Source organism: Apostichopus japonicus, chromosome 19 (genome assembly GCF_037975245.1).
Source record: "Apostichopus japonicus isolate 1M-3 chromosome 19, ASM3797524v1, whole genome shotgun sequence".
Taxonomy (NCBI): Eukaryota; Metazoa; Echinodermata; class Holothuroidea; order Aspidochirotida; family Stichopodidae; genus Apostichopus; species Apostichopus japonicus.
The window spans coordinates 32,293,333-32,313,170 of record NC_092579.1 but is presented as its reverse complement, the minus strand read 5'-3'; the positions used below and the strand labels follow the sequence as shown (position 1 = coordinate 32,313,170).

The 19,838-nt window shown below is 37.1% G+C and overlaps 1 protein-coding gene across 15 annotated transcripts in view; it reads right to left on the bottom strand.

Annotated features, from left to right (window-relative positions):
• LOC139959805 (gamma-adducin-like) overlaps positions 1–18,020 on the bottom strand; it is a 52,295-nt gene extending 34,275 nt beyond the window's left edge. For 8 of the 15 annotated variants that reach the window (XM_071957674.1, XM_071957675.1, XM_071957677.1 and 5 more), the window contains exons 1-13: positions 17,756–18,020; positions 15,169–15,326; positions 14,535–14,825; positions 13,758–13,956; positions 13,422–13,644; positions 10,307–10,545; positions 9,473–9,661; positions 7,575–7,692; positions 7,256–7,438; positions 5,819–6,055; positions 5,283–5,462; positions 4,242–4,393; positions 3,798–3,942 (exon numbers count right to left, since the gene is read on the bottom strand). The gene's annotated coding sequence lies outside the window, so the exon portion shown is untranslated. Of the gene's footprint in view, positions 1–3,797; positions 3,943–4,241; positions 4,394–5,282; positions 5,463–5,818; positions 6,056–7,255; positions 7,439–7,574; positions 7,693–9,472; positions 9,662–10,306; positions 10,546–12,089; positions 12,604–12,638; positions 12,732–13,421; positions 13,645–13,757; positions 13,957–14,534; positions 14,826–15,168; positions 15,327–17,673; positions 17,695–17,755 lie in introns of those variants that run through there. The other 7 variants (XM_071957665.1, XM_071957666.1, XM_071957667.1 and 4 more) reach the window with 7 other exon arrangements.
• Positions 18,021–19,838: the final 1,818 nt, after the last annotated feature.

The following is a 19,838-nucleotide window of genomic DNA, read 5'->3' as shown; positions in this document are numbered from 1 at the left end:
TAAGTTTGCGATGTCCAAGGGCACCGGGAAGCTAATTGCCCAAAGGTCAGATGCTTTAAATGCCAAGAACGTTTGAAGAGTATCGCCATGACAACACAGACACTGGCTCGACCCTAGATACACATGAAAACGAAACACAATATCAGTCTGAGGGATAAGTCACTGGGTCGGTTGAACAGGACGATCACGCTATTCACGAGGTCAGGGCACAGAAATCCGAACAAAACACGGATTCAACAGCAAAGAAGAACAATAATGCGAAATCCAGACACCCGAGTAATCCTAACCAGGAGTTAAAGAAAACCCACCAACAACAGCGAACTGAACAAAAGACGACATTGCCAACACAAAAAGTAGTAGAACAACGGAGAACACAACCGGAGACTGGATCTCAGCAGATGGAGGGGGCAAGCACACAAGGGGGAAACATCCAACCCCACAAAAGGCAAATATCCCTAGACGAAGACGGCTTTCAAACTATCAGACTAAAGAAGAAATCATTTATTCCTAATCTCAGCAGAGCGAGAAATGTCAGAACAAAGGATTCTTCGGCCGAACCTATGCAAAGATGATGGCGTTCATGTTATACGGTACATTTATTTATTTATAGCGATGCAAGCTGCAAAATACCTTGAAACAGGGGAGGAAGCTATCGCATGCAATTACTACGATATTGATTCATACAACAAGATGTCTCGCGAACACATATTGTCTTTATTCCACCATAATAGTCGAAGCCTTAACAAAAACTTAGACGACATAACTACATTTACGTCTCTATTGAAGGATTTCTCTGTCATTGGATTTACCGAAACCTGGCTTACTGCAGATATATCCCCCTTAATCCATATCAATAACTATACGCTTGTTGAAAGACATCGTCCCGAAAGGAGAGGTGGTGGTGTTTGTTCATTTTTCAACAAAGATCTAAATTTCAAACTCAGAAACGATATAAGCATTTTCAATGATTCTGTCAATGTTCATAGAGGTTGACATAACATCAGCAATGAAAAATTATACCATAGGCGTAATTTATAGGCCTCCAAAAAGTTCACTGCATATTTTTCTGACACACGTAAACAAAATTTTAACCCAACTCTCCAATGAACGACATAGTGCGTACATTATGGGTGATTATAATATTGATCTTGCTGACAATATTAAATCTGCTGACTTTTTAAACTTACTATATGCCAGTGGATTTTTTCCTACTATTACCAAACCTACCTGTGTGGGTTGCACTTCTGCAACTGTTTTAGATAATGTTATAACCAATGATGACTGCAAACTAATAACTGGTATCTTTGTAAGAGATCTCAGTGACCATTATCCAATATTTCTCCAAACTGCCATACACAAAAGTAGACAAAGGGGCCCTATGTATGTAAGGAACTACTGCAAGACAAATGTACAGAATTTCTTCTCAACAATCCGAGATGCTTCTTGGGAAAATGTTTCATCCCAAACTGATGCACACATTGCCTATTCTATGTTTTATAACAATTTCAATGCCATATATAATCAATGCTTTCCTGAGCAATGTGTCACCAAATCTAAGAAACGTCGAAAGAGACACCCGTGGATTACTGCAGGTATTCTAGTTTCTATCAAAAGAAACGATAAGCTATTTAAAAGACATATTAAGAACCCGTCTGGTGTAAATAAAACTATTTATTCTCAATATCGTAATAAGCTCAATCATGTTATCAAATTTTCTAGAAAATTATATTTCAACAATAAATTTTATAATGCGAGGAGTAACCCAAAAGGCACATGGGATACCATTAACCAATTACTCCATAAAGGTCGTAAACAATCATCGTATCCCTCTTCTTTCAAGGATGGTGACAAGGAGATTAACACCGACCATGATATTGCTAATAAAATTTAATGACTTTTTCGTCAATCTGGGGCCATCACTGGCAAGTAAAATCAACCACAAACGTAAATCACAGGAATCTGTTAACATTGATGTTAACACTCATTCCATGTTTTCTCATCCTGTCAGTGAGGAGGAGTTGTTAAAAACAGCAACCTCTTGCATGAAACCTGATAAAGCAGCTGGATACGATGATTTTAAGCCTGGCATTGTAAGACAAGTTATCTTATTTATTACCAAACCATTAACCCATATTTGCAATTTGTCGTTCAGTACCGGTATTTTCCCTGATATGCTAAAAATTGCCAAGGTCATCCTTGTCTTTAAGAAAGGGGATTCAGAAAACTTTGAAAATTATCAACCTATATCACTATTATCATGTTTTTCCAAAATAGTTGAAAGGCTTCTGTATAATCGTATTTTTAACTTTATTTCAAAATATAACATTTTATGCCAGAAACAGTATGGATTCCGTCCTGAACACTCCACTGAGCTAGCACTAGCTGATGCCATTGACAATTTGTATAGTAATCTTGACAAGAATAGTACCTGTGTCAGGGTTTTCCTGGACCTCTCAAAGGCCTTTGACACAATAGACCACACAATTCTGCTTAATAAATTACACTGTTACGGCATAAGAGGAACCCCCCTAAAATGGATCGACAGTTACTTAGCAAACCGCTACCAATATACATCCTACAAAAATGCTCATTCCCAACCGGAGAGAATTCAATGTGGTGTGCCACAAGGCTCTATATTTGGTCCATTGCTTTTTATCCTATATGTTAATGACATTACCAATGTTTCTGATAAAGTTAAAGTTGTTTTGTTTGCTGACGACACAAATATTTTCTTCGTATCACAATCGAGAACTTTATTTCATATTTAAGTATCAACTGAATTAGACAAGTTCAGCGACTGGTTCGCTGACAACAAATTATCATTGAATATTGATAAAACAAACTATATAGTTTTTAATACTTATAAAAATTTTACATGGAATGCTGATATTACTATGGGTGGTAAAAGACTACAACAAGTCAATAGTACTAGATTTTTAGGCGTATATATAGATCATGAACTTAAATGGTGTGACCACATTACAACTGTCTGTAAAAAAGTTGCAAAAAACACCAGTGTTTTAGCTAAGCTTAAGCATTATCTGCCACACACATATTAAAGATTCTCTATCAGACATTAGTCCAGCCACATATTACGTATTGTTGTAACATATGGTCTGGTACTAGATATACCAATCTGAATCCCATTTGTATTACACAGAAGAAAGCAGTCCGCCATATAACACATGCCAAACCAGAGGGACCACACAAATCCTCTTTTTAAGCGTTCTAAGTTGTTAAAAGCTGATGACATTATTAGAGTTAACCTTGCTACATTTGCTTATAAGGCCTGGAATGAACTGTTACCAAATGCTTTTAATGACTACTTAATATGTAACAGTGATATTCATCATTACAATACCAGATCTTCAGGCAATGCACATTATAACAGGTATAATTCTACAATGGGGATGTTATCACTGAGGGCACGTACAATCAAAACTTGGAATTCTCTATCAGGCAATATTACAAATAAACCTTCTGCAAAATCATTCAGAAGAAACTTTATTCAAAAAATTATTGCGTCTTATTAATTGAACATGTTCATTTTTTCTTATATATTTAGTTCACTTTTTCCTTTTCTTAACAGGGAGTCCTCTACTTTGTTAAGCGATCTGAAGATTTTTTAGAGGACTTCCTATCACATTGTATATATTCACGTGATAAAACAAATAAATCAAATCAAATCAAATTTGTGAAAAGGACTGCATAATGCAATTTTAGCCTAGTATGTTAATTATTTAATGTCTATTCTCCTCAAGATGAGCTTCATTCTCAAAAGTTATACCTGAACTTACATTTTATGCCTATGTTTGCTAGCTGGGTCATCTACTTGGTTAATTTCAGTGGAACAGGTGCCCCCAATGTTTCTTCTCCTCTTTTCTGCTTGCATGTGTTCCTCTCATTCCTTAATTTGTCCATCAACTTCATGCTCCAGTACTCCTGTTTCAAAAGGAATTATAAATAATATCGAATGCTGTATGTTCACATACTAGGTAATCACCAATCACAATAAATCCCATTCCAACCCCATAGCTTCAAGCACACGCACATCTAATCAAATACAAGCACATGCTGTTTGAAAGCCGTTATTTCCTATTCACAGTTGGTTTGGTCTACCAAACACTCTGAAATTCTCTACAAAGACAACGATGCACAGAGCTGACCTTGGCAACCTAGCATAAGGAATTATATTTTACCCAGCCCAGACACAATAGCATGTGCATATCAACATTACTTACTACAGGATGAGCTCCAGGTATATGGCTGCCTTTCCCAGGAATGGGTACCCCCGCTGCCTCTGAGTAGTGGGCAGTTTAAGTGCAGCTCGTAGATTGCTCAACAGCATGTCCCTTCCCAGTCCTGCTGTCAGTGCACTACAACCAGTTTGTACCTACAGGTAATGAAAGAAATTAATGAAAAATAATATGGCACAAAAGAGGGGTATAATTAAGAAGACACTGCAACTGCGTGGCCTCTCCAAAGACTTTCCAATTCAGGCAGAATATGATCATATCACAACCCTATGAGTATAATGCAAGAAGTAAGACTCCATTTGCTCCAACAAGCCAATGCAGAGATGTAATAGTTGCGAATGTCACCATGGATACATTTGTTATTGATTACCATCACAGTAACAAGTTGTGCTTAATGGGTGAAATGAAAAGAAGAAGGGATCACAAGGTACAATGTCCAGGCAATGAGAGCTGTTCAGCAAAGATGCCCTATTTCGGAGATCATGAACAAAATGGTGGAAAGATTTGTGAATCCAAATTACTTACAGCTAAGAATCCACTAATGGTCAAGTGTCTCACAACTGATGCTGATGGCAAGGCATGTAAAGGGTTCAGTAGTACAATGGCTGTAACTACTCATTCTGAAAGTGAACTTAACCTGTTAGATCAAGTTCACCTACTCAAGTCACTCCGCAGAGCACTGACTATATTAAAGCAGTATTCTCCTCTATGTTCCTGCAAAAACTGTGACTAAGAAGCACTTGACAATCTTATAAATACCTGGGAGAAACCATCACTGATAAATTGGAGTGGGATGAACATGTAAAACGTACTCTAGCAAAAACTAATTAGCGTATGTTCCTATTACAGAAGCTTAATTTATTCAGACTAGACCAACTCTCATTTCTCTATTCTATATTAAAATCGGCAATCAAGACCACCATTACATTCTGTTTAGCAGCGTGGGGTGAAAATACTACTGCTAGAGACATGACCAAGTTAAATAGACTAGTTTCTAAAGCAAGGAAAGTTTGTCGGTCACATTACCTCAGTTCAGTAGATGAATTGCTTGTCAGAGTATCACAGAGTAATATGAAGTCAATCATGTCATCCCAACATCCTCTGGGGCATCGGGTAGATTACAGCAATCAAACGGGCAGACTAATTGTCATGAGATGCTGAACCGAGAGATACAGGCGTTCTTTCTTGCAAAGGGCTATTCTCAATCTTGCCAATGAATTATGTAGGAAATAGGCCAAATATATGTGTCAGAACATGGACTTAGTAGTCTTAATTTTTCGTTTTAAGAATCAGATTTTTATGTGTTTCGATGTATTTATGAATGTCAATTTTTATGGTCAATAAAGATCCTTATATCTTAAATATCAAAAGCACTTTATCAACATGTTTAGACTGCCTTGCAAAGTACTACAGTGGAAATCATTCACATTGCCCAAAGCATTCATTTGTATGCAAGAGGCCAGGAAGTACACATTTCCATGTATGCCAAATGCTACAAAGGGTTCTCTGCTAATATCGCACACTGACAGCAGGAAGCTAAACAAAATATCTGAGACACCCACCTGCAGCAAACATTATGGTCCACTCGTTTTGAGACTTAATTCCACTCAAATGTAGATACCGTCAATTAGGCTTTCACTGTGACCAATCCAAAACATAGTACCACATTTTCATGCAATGGTCAGTACAGGGACTACAGTTCCATACACATAACATATAATGTGCCTGGAGAGTCCATAGCCAGGAAGATGGAAGGTGCAGTATTAAAGGTGAGGTCAAATAGTCCATGTATCCAGACTCTGAAATAGATGCAAAGAAAACAGCAATGTGATGAATTACGTAAGAGAGGCAGCTAGAATATACAGAAGGAGGAGAGCACAACTCAGAGAGAGAAAGTACAAGCTACATGGTAGAACTATAAACATAAACCAGTCCAGTATCTATAAGAAAGATCAACTGATTCATGACCAGTTACTCTAGGATGAAAAACTACACTGATGATAAAGATGACAATATTTATCAGTGATGCCAGTAATTTGTAAACTGAGTCTATCCACACTCACTGTTATGAGTTAAAACAGTATCACTCATTCAGGGAAGTAGGCAATCAAGCTGATGACCATAAACTTGGCAAGTGCCATCAAACTTTCAAGGCTTTCTGCTGTGTTGCACTGCAAGATACTGTTGAGAGATGTGACATCTCTCTCCACATGTAGGCTGTTGTGGCATATGTAGGAGATGTCAAATGGTTTGGTCCTTAAGATTTCTTTACTTTGCACAATACTTTGAAGAGCATATATGTCAGAATGTGGACTCTGCTGTTAGCATTGTGAAAATAATGCCATATGCTGGTGCCCCTGGCTTACTGATGGTGTAGGCACCGTCCACATTCTGCATCCCTTTGTGTAACTTGCTGGGGCTAACGTATGTTTTGCCAACTTTTCATTTATGTCATCAGCCCATGCCATCCAATCTGAAATTGCAAAGGTGTGAGCTTTCCAGTTACATATTTCTAAATGTATATAGGCCTAAGCTTATTCTGAATGCAGCTTGGGGCTCAGTTCAGCTGATTCTTACACCACATTGAGTAGTAATATATGCTTTTAAACTTCTGACTGTCACTTTTGCTCTACTAGGTACACTGCACAGAGAAGGCTACTCACCAGATGAACAACTTCACTATCAAATAAGCTACATGTACTACTTAGTGAGTGTAAGTCTGTGATGGTATAAGCTCTGAGGTGATGGGTATTACTTTCACTTTTCCCCTTTGAGGTAGCTGAGAGGTTTTTCACACCTACCCATGCAATCATCCCATTCTTTATCATAAAGTTGAAATTTGATTTCTTCTTGAATATGAAACTTTTTCCTAATTTTAAGTTGCTAACTCTTCAAACTCAAAAACTTGTTTCTGATCTTTTATGGTGAGATCATAGATGTGAGGAGTTCATAAATACTGATTTAGTTTCAGAACCAATTCTACATGTTAATCTTCTTACAACTGTTTATTCAACATCTATGAGAAAAGGTTTCCTCATGTAAGTGAATGAGGTGTCAATGTTCCAAAAGTTTATTGAACCTCTCTGTCCAGCACATTTTCGGCATTTATATGTAAAATTCCACCTGTTTTCTGCCATACTTCCTCTGTTGGAAATGGTGTAGTGCAACCCTGCATTTCTGTACTGTAAAGAAAGAAAAAATAGATAACTAAAATCCTGGTTATCAGTACTGAAGGGCTCATTTATTAAAATTACAACTCATTATTCTTAATCGTAGTTCACCATAAACATAGATTGAAAAACAGATCTTGTCTCTTACTATTTTCATAACCAGAACTGCATGTGGATTCCTAACATAGTTAACGATCAGCTATCTGCAGTATTCTGTTCGTAAGGTGTTTGTGTAATGCGGCTGAGCAAGAGTCTTTCCAGTAAAGCTGTTGGAAAAGGGAAGATCACTAATGGAGTAAATGAAAAGAATTAAATGATACCTTAAATAACTGTTGACTAGCTGATAAACATATTTATATTCTTAAATGCAATTTCCCCAGATTAGTGATAGTAATATACCTAACATGTGTTCATCCGTGGGTGCGAAAGCAATTATTTACTCTGTCACTGTGAATTTCCCTCATGCAGTGGCATTGCTGGCACGACTCTTGCTCAACAGTGTTCGTGTTACATTTGCAAAGAAAAAGTTAAGCTTACCTTCTAAAAGGTTAAGTTAACCTTAAAAGTGCTAGTTCAAAAAGGTTAAGGAGATTGGCTTCTGCAATTGCGTAGGCCTAAGCACACATACTTTATGCTTGACCTTATTAGTTTAGATTAGTTTAGTAAAGAAAAAGGATCAGGAGGGACACTCAAGTCCCCATCAAAGACCCTATAGGAGAGGGAAGAAAACTGATGACACAAACGATCAGACCCGATTACAATGCTTAAAGTGCTTGTCCAAAGCATTCTTAAACCCATTCACACTACAGTACTTGCAAGTACAACTTTCTCAGGCGAGCCATTCCACTCATTCACAACCCTATTAGAAAAAAAGGTATGCCGAATATTAATACTACTTTGTGACTTGTGGGGTTTAAGACAATGACATCTGGTACAACCACTATTAGCAAACATGGAAAAGTCAGTGACTATCAAGATACTTAATCAAGATATCACTTTTATGAAACCTACGTTTGAGTTGAATCTTGGACTGCATAATCTAGATCTATGGGAAGACTGTCCATGAACTTGTGTTTGAGTTACTTTATTACTCTGAAATTTAGTGACTCTAGCCCTGACTCGTTGCATAACTGGTAATAGTTCCTGAAAACTCCACATGAATTGAATATGGACCACTGAATCAAGAACTACTGGAGACTAATAATTCTTCACATCCTTAGCTAGATGAAGTAATGGTTTCTAATACAAACGGTATACTTTATCAATCCCGTTCTTGAACCATTGACCCAAAATTGTGTCCTTTCTGGAGAGAAGTATTGAAGGAGAACCGGACGGATGGTGTGCTATTTATAATAATCCCTCTGCCTAATACAAATACCAAGGTATTTAATTAAAAAATAGTGAATTGCACATAAAGCACCTAAGGCGACACCTTTGTCGCCCTAGGCGAATTCATCTCTTTTCACAACACTTAGGACGACATAGCATAAACTCACCACTTAGGGCGACGATGGTGATTTAGTGTAATTTCGTCACACTGGACCATTGTTCTCCAGTATGTGCACTATTTATAATAATCCCTTTGCAAAGTACATATAGCAAAGAATACAATTAACTAGTTAATTAATTTCACATATACATGTCACCCTATGTGAAATTAACTCTTTCCACAACACTTTAAATAAATAAATTGAGAAAGACATAACACCAGAGATCTACAGTCAATATGAAAAGATGCCTGTATACAGTATTTAGAACTGCTCAATGGGATCATTACAACTCAAGCTGGACTCTAAACCTGAAAATTTTCAACGTATGAATTCTGGCCATTAACTTACATCACTAATAGTTTCAGAATTTGACTCCTGTTCATTTGTCAGTTTATTGAGTTATTGTAATGACAGGCTGTTAGCATTACACTCATAAACACACATACTGCTACTTCACAAAAATGCATTGTGTTACATATTGAAACAATTTTACATAACACAAAACAGCATGGAATGAAAACAATATGACAAAAACAGGGAGTTTGCAGGAACTCACCAGGACTCACAAAAGCCTTCAAGATCTTTGCAATCTAGACACACCTCAAGGTGCCCCTGCATACTCAAGCATGACATATAGCCCTTGTTACTAGGATATATCGGAATTACTGGATAGGAGTTTGCCCGACAGTGCCAAGTCTCATTGCAGGAAGTCCACTTCATCTCATTTGTTGTATGTAAGAAGTACCTGGAAAGGAAAAAATAAGTTACTCATTACAACAATGTTGCATTTCTATTGCAATTCCCATTTGTTCCTTTACCCTCTGGATTATCAGGTATAAATGAAAACTTTCATTCAGCTTTTACTTAAAATTATCAGAATTATTATTAAGAGCAACAAACTTATCAATCAGATACAGACTATCATCTAAACCCAGCCTTACAAAATGTGCATCCTCATTGTATTGATGCAAGTTTATCAGTCAGATCTAACTGGTGCCATAATACCTCTTTCAAAAATGACTAATTCCCTGCAAACCTAAGCAAATTCCCAATCAGTTTCAATGTTAAAGGTAGTCTGTATATGCCCCAAATTATAGGATGCTATAATTGCTAGAAGTTTTCAACAAGTTACTTTCATGGAGGCCCTTAGTCCAAATTGTTCTCAGACATTCTTAATGAACACACAAGATGACTGAATGTCCCCGTGAGGTAAATTTCATCAAAAGTGGTAATAAAAACAGTTTATAGAATTTTGACCAAAGGTGACCATATTTGAATATTTGCATATTTTGGGCCAACATGGCATAATTTTAAATAATATATTGAAAAGTTCACTTATTTTTGTTTGTGTTGCTTTGATGCTTTTCACAGAACGATCTATATCTCTTACTCATCTAAAAGTTTGCACTGGCTTTGGTTACAGGAAGTGCATGATGATGTGTAAACTGCACCAAGAAATTCTAATGCATCCTCCTGTGCAGTTGAATCAAACTCTGGAAGAATCTGTTTCAACCTTGCGAGACAGGAGGCCCATGAAGTTCAGGTTGAAATTGCGCGGAAGAGAGCTTTGATTACTTCCATTAATTCAGAGCTATGTCCATTATAGTGTCGAATGATGCTGCAAAGAAGCTAAAAAAAAAGAAGGAAAATTTAGATTTGTAGGAAATCTACATCTGACATGGGTGGCTCATCAATATAAGTGGAAAAGATTTGGGTTGCAACCTTCATTTTTATCTATTTTTTGTTAATGATTGCTTGATGATTCAAAGCACTTTCTTGGAAGTCTGTCACTAGCTTCTGTAGCTGAAAAGTTACTCTCATCAAGTAAAATGATAAACACATCATATCTTAATAACCATTTGTTGGAATATGCTACTGGGAGAAAGGAGTAGAGGTATCATGAACTTGACAAAGAAGAGTGCCCATGTTGGAAAATCTAGTATATTTGGGGGATAATAAAACTTAAAACCCTTCATTGTTGAAGTGAAAATTATGATATTCTGCAATAAGTGCCAATCCTTGGGATGGGGTTGGAACATCACAAAATGCTCCTTGCAATTGTGCTGATATAGGTTGGGTTTTTCCCTTTACTTCTCCAGGCATAAGGTTTTGTCAAGGATATGGTCCTGGCACAGTAAAAGTCTTTCATTTTTCAACATTTCCAGGTGGGGAGGATCAAGTCACATGAAGTCTTGCACCTCCATAGCTTGCAATCCCTGCCTTAATGAATTATTTCTAAAGCTGCATGGGTTGTCTTAGGTTACTTACCTTTAATTTGAATTTGAAGGACCACTACATGCTTTTAAGACAAAATTGCAAACTGGACAAATTAAGAAATATGATGTCCTTTAAGTTGGCTGAATTGGGAAAAATTCATTCCAAAGTCATGACTTGTTTTCTGAACTTTCTCTGTTCTTTCAACTTCCCTGTACATATTGGTCAAATGGTTTAAAATGAGTTGTATGAATAGTTGATAAAGCTGATATATTCTGACAAGTTGTCAACCAGTTATTTCAATTGAATCATTTTTAATGAATTGTCTCACTGTAATTATTGATTGAGTGAGTGATCAGTCAATTAATTAAATCGTTAATTGAGTTAACGTTTAATTAAAATTAGTTAGGGGAATCAATTAAAAAAAGATGAAAATTAGATGACCTCTATGACTGAACTTTTCCTTTGAACTTGTTAGAGCAGTTTAAAACCTGTATGTGGTACTTCTAGCAACTGTCAAGTTGGAAAAAAAAAAAATTCTCTTTACATTTTGAATAGCAATTTGGATTTTAGAGGACAAATTATTCCTTGCAAATAAATGCTTTCTTGAGTTCATTCATTGCAATTAGATGGCATATTGTTAATTGTTGCTGACAATAAAATTCAGATTTCAACTGAATCAATTTGAGAAGCTATACAGTATTAAATTGATTTTCATATGTTGGATGGTTATTTGCTAAGAACCAATAAATGCAGATCTATACCAATAGCATGGGTACAGTCTTACAAGTATAGCTGGTACTGTAATAATTTTCAGTCATGTACCAACAAGTTATCAAGTTATCCCAACCACTGCAAATATTACCATTTTGGGGTGATATATGTTGAAAATATCTCATGCATGGAAATTATTGATTCAATATAGTTGCAAGCAAATTTGAAAACTCGAGTATACTTACACATTGCTTAATTACAACGTTTTTATCTGTAAAACATGGCACCATATAGCAAAGTTAATGAAGTGTGATGATTATGTCCTAAGAAACTGGCCAGCGTCACAATATCCCTGTATCTGTTACGTCCTGAGATATTGGCCACGTAACACAACATCTACTTCCATACTTGTATAATGCTGAGCTGCAGACACTGGCCTTTGTGGCAAGATCTTGAACACATATATTATGTATACTGTCTATCAAATATACTGTATGTATAAAATGTATCCTTATATTTTTTTAAACTAACAGAAATTTAAGATGGTCAATATCAGTCCCTATTCTGGAACTGCCTCTATGAGGATTACTGTGATGATAGAATCAATGTTGATGAAAGAATAAATGTGACTTCATGCAGTGTTTTACAACCTGTATAAAATTAATACTCCAACCACACATGCAAAGTGCAATGTGGTTCCCAGCTACACCACTCTATGGGGAAATGGTAATTTGATGGCTGTTCTTCCTGCAAACTCAGTCTAGAGAGTGTGTTAGATTATCAACTCAACCAACTTTGTCCAAGTTCCTGATGTTGTCGGCTGCAAGCCAGGAATCTCATTGGGTTGCTGCCACCACCATGAAGATTTAAGCAGTATATCATTTCTCCTATAACAACAACATTGGAATAGTAAAGCAACATTACCGTAATGATGCTATATCGCAATTCCCTTTTGAATTAAGCAATATGTTAAGGGACATTTTCTTAATATTAGTTTGTTCAATATATGAAAAATCAACCAAGTTAAAATGCATTATGGTTTCCATGATGTAACATGAGTAATTTGTGTATGCGTTTGTTTGTGTGTGTGGGGGGAGGGGGGAGGGAAGGGGGGTTGCACACACTTAATAGTAATTAAGGTTCTACAAATATTAGAAAAAGCTAACAATGATGATTGAGATGCAACAAACATGGGCGAAAATGGAAAATATCTGCCAAGAAAACGAGACGGACTATTCCTGCAGGCTATGAGGTATCATTATGTTAAGTATCAACTCAAATGGAATAAATTTCTTCCGATTCTGTGTTTATAAGGAAATTTCAGCTGAGCCCTGTTTTGTCACACATCTCATCAATATGCAGCAAAATCAAAATAGCACTGAAAACATTGCATTGGGTAACCAACCTGCTCAGCCCAATAAACTTTAGTCATACCACATATGGTTGGTGAGCAATTGCAGATCAGGTTTTAATGTTAAGCCCTGCCCACTCATTTCGTTGCACGATATCTGCACCAAAAGCAATAACGACCCTCCTTAGCACGTCATTGCTGCAAGGATCACCTCAAACCAACCTACCATTCTTCAGATTGGAGCTAACAAGAGAACGTCAGCTAAAATCTATTTTGGTCCTATTTCTTCTTCAAAGGAAGGCCTGTGGAACTGTTAGTATGTGTGTACAGCCCTTTCTCATTCACAGCCTTGACTCCATACGGCTCAAGCCAAGAGTTTCGAACTTCCCTCCTCTTCGGGCATCCTTTCCTGCATTCTGGACGAGAACACTAGAACCAACTTTGAAGGTCTGAATAAAACAAAATCCAGCAAATATACATAAACATCATAATACAATGTATATGTTGCCATTCATTTAACTACAGTCAGTTTTCAATGCACAACATAGCATTATGTAATAACCTGTTTTGATTGCTGCCTTTAGTCAAAATTCTTTTTCTTGCCGTTCTTGGGCTTTGCCAATATTTTCTTTCACAAAACCTTTGATTATGTCCTGCGACTGTGACATGAGTTGTAAAACCCTCTCCCTCTGTGCATCGCTGCAGCAAGAGATTCTGGTTGGACAATGGAGTCTTCAATGTCCACTGGTAACAATGGCTCTCTGGATATATGAAGATAAATTAACAATCAATTATTCCCAACACTTTGTTGACTGAAGAATATTTAATTTTTTTTATATTTTATTTTCGCTATTAAGACCCTGGAACCATAAATTTGAGTCACATCACATACTCAAACCAGCAGAAATATAAAACCAAAGTATATTCTGTGCTGTTATAGGTCCAAATTGCATACCAGCCCAAAATATGATATATAGTATATGAAAAACAAAACCAATGTCAGTGGCATTAATTGCATGTATCTTAATTAATTGGCATGCTTTTATAGTTTAATGAATGTTCATCTTTTGTACTTGCTGAAGAGTGTACCATATACAGAGTTAATCTGTTTATTTGTTTAGGTGTTGTAACTTACATAGGGTTATTGGTGGTCCTCTATTTAGCAGTTTTTCCCTGTACCTGGGATGTGTCGAATGAGATTTTATCCTATAGAGGATCAGTGTAGCTATGCAGGATTTGTCCAAACTCTCTTGTCCCTGATTGCTTTTCTCTGTACAGTATATGACCTTTACAAATGTAAACCTCTATTCAGCAATGGTAGGTTTGAATTATTACAAACCTTCCAAACATCACAACGAAAGGAGAAAGACCTGTTGAACCATGTTTTGCTGTACGGTACCCCATGAGAATGGAAGACAGTGTTTCATCCCAGTCATCTTGGTTTTGATTGACAACTTTGATGAGTGACATTTGCAGAGTTTGGTTGAATCTTTCATCCAGCCCATTGGTCTGTGGGTGGTAGCTGAAGGATACTCTGTGGCTCACCCCTGTCATGTCAAATAGGGACTTGTTCAGAGCATTAACAAATTCTCCTCTCTGGTCTGAGATGAAAATTTTCATGCACACAAATCTAAATAAATGGAAAATTAAACAAGTTGTTAAAGTACTGGTTAGAGTAATGCAGTAAACTATTGGCATCTTCAGAGTGGCTGCGTGGTTTAATCAGGAGATTCTTTTAGCACTGATTTCAAAACAAGTAAGTTAAGCACTGACATCACACCTGGTCTTGGATGCACTGACCGTTATCCCACTAACATTTTATTAACATTAACTTATAAAACAACTTCAAGAAATTTCTGTAACCATTTTGCCGCTTTCTGGGTCACAGGTAAAACTGAGAACAAATGCAGGTCTGCATAACTAACTTCAAAAGTATGTTATGTAAAGTAAAAACAAAGTACATGGATATATACCTGGCCATGGTTTCAAACAGAAAGTTTGCAACGGTTTATGCTGTTTCGTCTCTTACAGCAACAGCCTCTGGCAATTTTGAAAAATAGTCACATAGGGTTATGATGTACTTATTTCCATTGATGGTCTCTGCAAGGGGTCCAATCATATCCACACCCACCTAAAAAAAAAAGGAAAATAGCATTCAGAACCATACACAATCATACCAACAACATTCTTGTACAGAACAGAATGCTGTATCAAATTTCGCAAATACTTTTGATACTGGACAGTGAAGCTTTTTTAATTTCAATGATTTAAATTGCATGATTTTGGCTTTTCTTGATTTAAAACTATTACTGCTCACACTTTTCAGCACAAAGCTCGGTGGCTGTTTATTGCTCCCGTTAGTCTAAACTCTTCGATCTTTTCCGTATCGATCTTTTTACATTTAATGTTGAATTTTCAGGGCACAGTCCTGACAAACGATATTTTCCAATGATACTGTACTCTTCATCGGTATCCAGCTCAGGAGAAGTCATCTTGTAATATCAGATCGGGCTAAGTAAGTTAACGGTCTCAACTCCTAATGCTTAACCGAGGCCAGAACAGTGCGTGCAAATATGCAACTACTAAGAATTTTGTGTGCCTGCGTGTTACACATTGAAATGTATTGCTTAGTATTAACAAGCATGGCCTGTGTTTAATAAATTTATGTCTTGTTGATCACTTTTCTTTGTTTCGAACTTGGAACCTATTAAGAGTTTATATATCTTTTTTAGTAAGGTTATCAATTAATAACATGTTTGTTTACTCATTATTATTGCCTTTAAATGAACAATATATGTTTTATTACTAAGTATTAGGTTATATTAGGTAAAGCATTGGTGGTGATGTCTGAAACAAGATCTATTTGGATAGGTGATGTTCGGAACAAGAGTCATGACAAAAAAATCTGAGAGGACATTACCCAAAACTGTCAGCTTTTGGTTAATATATATATGCTTATGTTGTGGTTTGATTTTATGGTATTTTGTTTCAATTACTTTCAATTTTGCTCTTTAAAGAGAAAAGTGTAATTCAGGAAAAATTGTGATTTTTCTCACGATACTCTAATTTTTCTTTGATAACATCATCAATATCATTGAAAACTTGTCTGATTATAGTAAATTTTATGTTAATAAAGGAACTAACGACAGAATTCCCAAAATGTAGCAGTAATGGAGTGGCACCACCATTAAGAAAAGAACCACTTTTGGAAAATTTATAGATTGTCACACTTTTCTACCATCTTGAATATAATTTCCGGAATAGTTTAAGGTCTGGTCAATTCTAATTCATAATTGCAGATATTAATTATGTTTTTTTTATTTAGAATAGAAGTTCTGTACTGTAATTTGAAAATTTGCTACCTTTGGCAACCGTGAAACATGAACAGACCCAATTTCCAAAACGCTGATGTCAAACTCAAAGGTATAACAAACTTTTGTAAAATTTTGAAGACTTGCAGTGAGAGTTGTACAGTAAACCGCGAGAGTTGGCAGGCCTGCAAAACCCTACAGTAGCAATAGTCATCGACTTTTGTTGTAAACGATTTTTGCTGATGTACTGCATGAGCCTAGTCTAAGTCTTAACCCTATTGTTTTAAACTCTAGCCAGTGGCAGTAGGCCAAATTGTATTGGCCTAATGGAATTTTTGGCTGAAACTGTAACTGTGTAAGGCCTAGCTAATTTAGAACTAGCCGTATGGCTGATAAGTCTGTTATCAAATCTTCAATCAAAACGTTGTTGCATAGCATGCTAGGTGCTTACCCTAGGAGTATCTTAGGCTAAGCCATTACAATCTTCCATATACTTATTGCAATACCACCTGACTCCCCTGTCATTGGCCAAAAAAGGGGATATTGAATATCTACCCCATTTGGTAATGCTAGGCATACTTAATGCTCCTCTGCACAAATTCATGATTAATTAAGCACACAGAGTATTTTTTCATAGGGCAAGCCAAACATGTCTTCATGCACAGGAAAGTAGTGCTGGCCATTATGTTTACAACCATACATGTTGACTGGTGAATTAATTAGGTGAGCTCAAGGATGAATCCTAGTGGCAGTATTGGGGGTAGTTTATGCTATCAAGTAACAAGTTCTTAATGCTCGAGTGAATTTGAGGAGGACTGTTTATCTATAGACAGTCTTGGCCTTCATGCATAGCATTAGACCTAGTATGTATTGCTATGCCCATAGTAGTAGTAGGCTACTTCTTATGGCCATATTCAACTTCAATTCCTATGATCGAGATACACAGCATATAGGTCCATTAGGCCTAACTCCAGCTACAGTCAGGGTTGCACTGGCATAACTAGGTCTAGGCTAGGCTTGTTATAACTCAGTCGTAGGCCTAGACTAAGCAAGGCACAGGCCTAAGCTTGTTTGCTTTGATCTCAAATAAGTAGTAAGCCAAGCCTAAAATGGAACTGAACAGGAAATCCTGGACTTTATGACCAAAACATGCCGATCTACTCTTACTGTCGTAATACTAGTTGTTGAAGCCTAGCCTAGTACCGAGTAGTAGTACTAGTAGTGCGTATGGCCCTATGCCTATCCCCACCTCACACAGCTTGGTAGGCCTCTAGACCGTCATGCAATTGAAATTTTGTCTCCCAAATCTTTCGTCTTTGTACTTTGGTAGGCAAACCAAAAAAAACGAACTCTATCTCCATTATGCTGGCTACATTAGGCCGCACAGCAAGGCAAGATATTTTCTTTAAAACAATACAAAACCATTTTTAGCCTAGCCTACACACGTTTTATACAAAATATGTGTTTGTATGCCAGTGTCGTCTGCACATTGCAAAAACTTAAAAGTTTTTGATTTAGGGTGGCATACTCCTATTAGAGTCTATATCAATCCGCTCGATTGTTCTCCTATCTCAGGAAAAGTGCCAAAAAGCAGCGGGAGAACATCTTTTGTGACCTGTTATCAATCATAATCTAGATTTTTGTGGCTTGCATGTTGAAGAGCATGAATGGAAGTACATATGGTGAGAAAATTGGGTCAATTGAGGCAATTTTAGACCTTTAGGCCTCCCGGGAGCAGCGTAGGAAATTTGTTTACCACTGAGTGAAGAGGTTTGTTTACAAGTGACGAAAACTTCCGGCTCGGATAGCAAAAAATCTACACGGTCATGGTACGGAAAATTGATGGTGCCATGAAAGGCCAACTTGTCAGCTATCCGGTGATGGGTAGCGTTTAGCTAGTGAAAACTTCTATCTAGACTTAAGGCCCGGTCACACTATACCGATATTTTATCGGAATACTATCCGATTTTCCCAGAGGAATCGAAACAGACAGTTTTTCGTTCGGGTCTTCTAGCCACAGTGATAAAGGACCTGATTTGCTATCTGTTGAGCCATTCCGATGTGGAATAGCCCTCTCCTAACTTTTGATATTGACTCCGTTTCCTTTTATCGGTTAGCTATCCGATTTCTCTTCCGATTTTTATCGCTTTTCGATGTGACGTCACTTCAGAATGTAGTCAGTTCTAGAACCCCTCAGATTTGAAGTAGGTATTCGAATATTCTACTGCATTCATTACATTCACTACCACAAACCTCACTCTTTGGCCTTAAATCGGAAAAATCGGACCGTATTTCGATAAAATATCGCTGTAGTGTGACCGGGCCTTAAGAGACCACATTACTTTTGTGATTTAGTGTGTAAGTCAATGGGGCTTTTAATGGGCGTATGCTACCTTAGGGTGCAGATGGCATACTCCTATTAGAATCAATATCTATCCGCCCGATTGTTATTCAATCTCAGGAAAAGTTCCAAAAAGCAGCAGGAGAACATCTCTTTTTGACCCGTTATCAATCATGATCTGGGTTTTTCTGTGGCTTGCATGTTGAAGAGCATAAATGAACATACATATTGAGCAAAAATTGGGTCAATTTAAAGGCATTGAAGAGTCGCCCCAAACCGCGTGCGGCCATCTGAAACAGTTAACTTTCCGTGGCTTGCAAGTGACGATTTGTTCGTGTCGCTACAAAATGCAGACAGTACAGTAATGAAATGTGTTAACGTGTTATATAAGATGTCCAGCGCTGTATTGTCTGTACGCTATGCTGTAGGTATTGACCGCAGCTGTATGTACTGACTGTACACTAGTGTCTAATTACCGATGGTAGCAAGCTGTGTGTATTTTCTGGGATCGATGGTGGTGTCTAACACTTTTGTTACATCTCATTCGAAACTAGGTCATGTTACCGGCATTATACGTTTCTTTTTGCGCGAGTCTTCACACCCTTTAAGTCCCCTCTAGGCCAAGAGAGGAGATGCTTATCCAACCAATTTTACATAACTCTCTCTTACGCGAAGAGAACGGTGAAACTGTTTTTAACAGTATTTTTATTGATGAGGATATTATTATGGTTGGCGACCTTATATATGAGGTCATCCCAACACAAATGCCATCAGAAACCGTTCATGAATGTATAACACTTACTATTCCCGAAAATCCCATTTCCTTGAATGAAGTACAGACGATTATTTCTATGGTAATGAATGTATTACACTAGAACTGGTTGACAGAGATCTATTCATCCGACAGAGTGGTATCTAGACAATCCGACTTACACAGGCGCGTATCCAGGGGCGTTGAGGTGCTCGCTCCCCTGGGAGGAAATAGATGAGA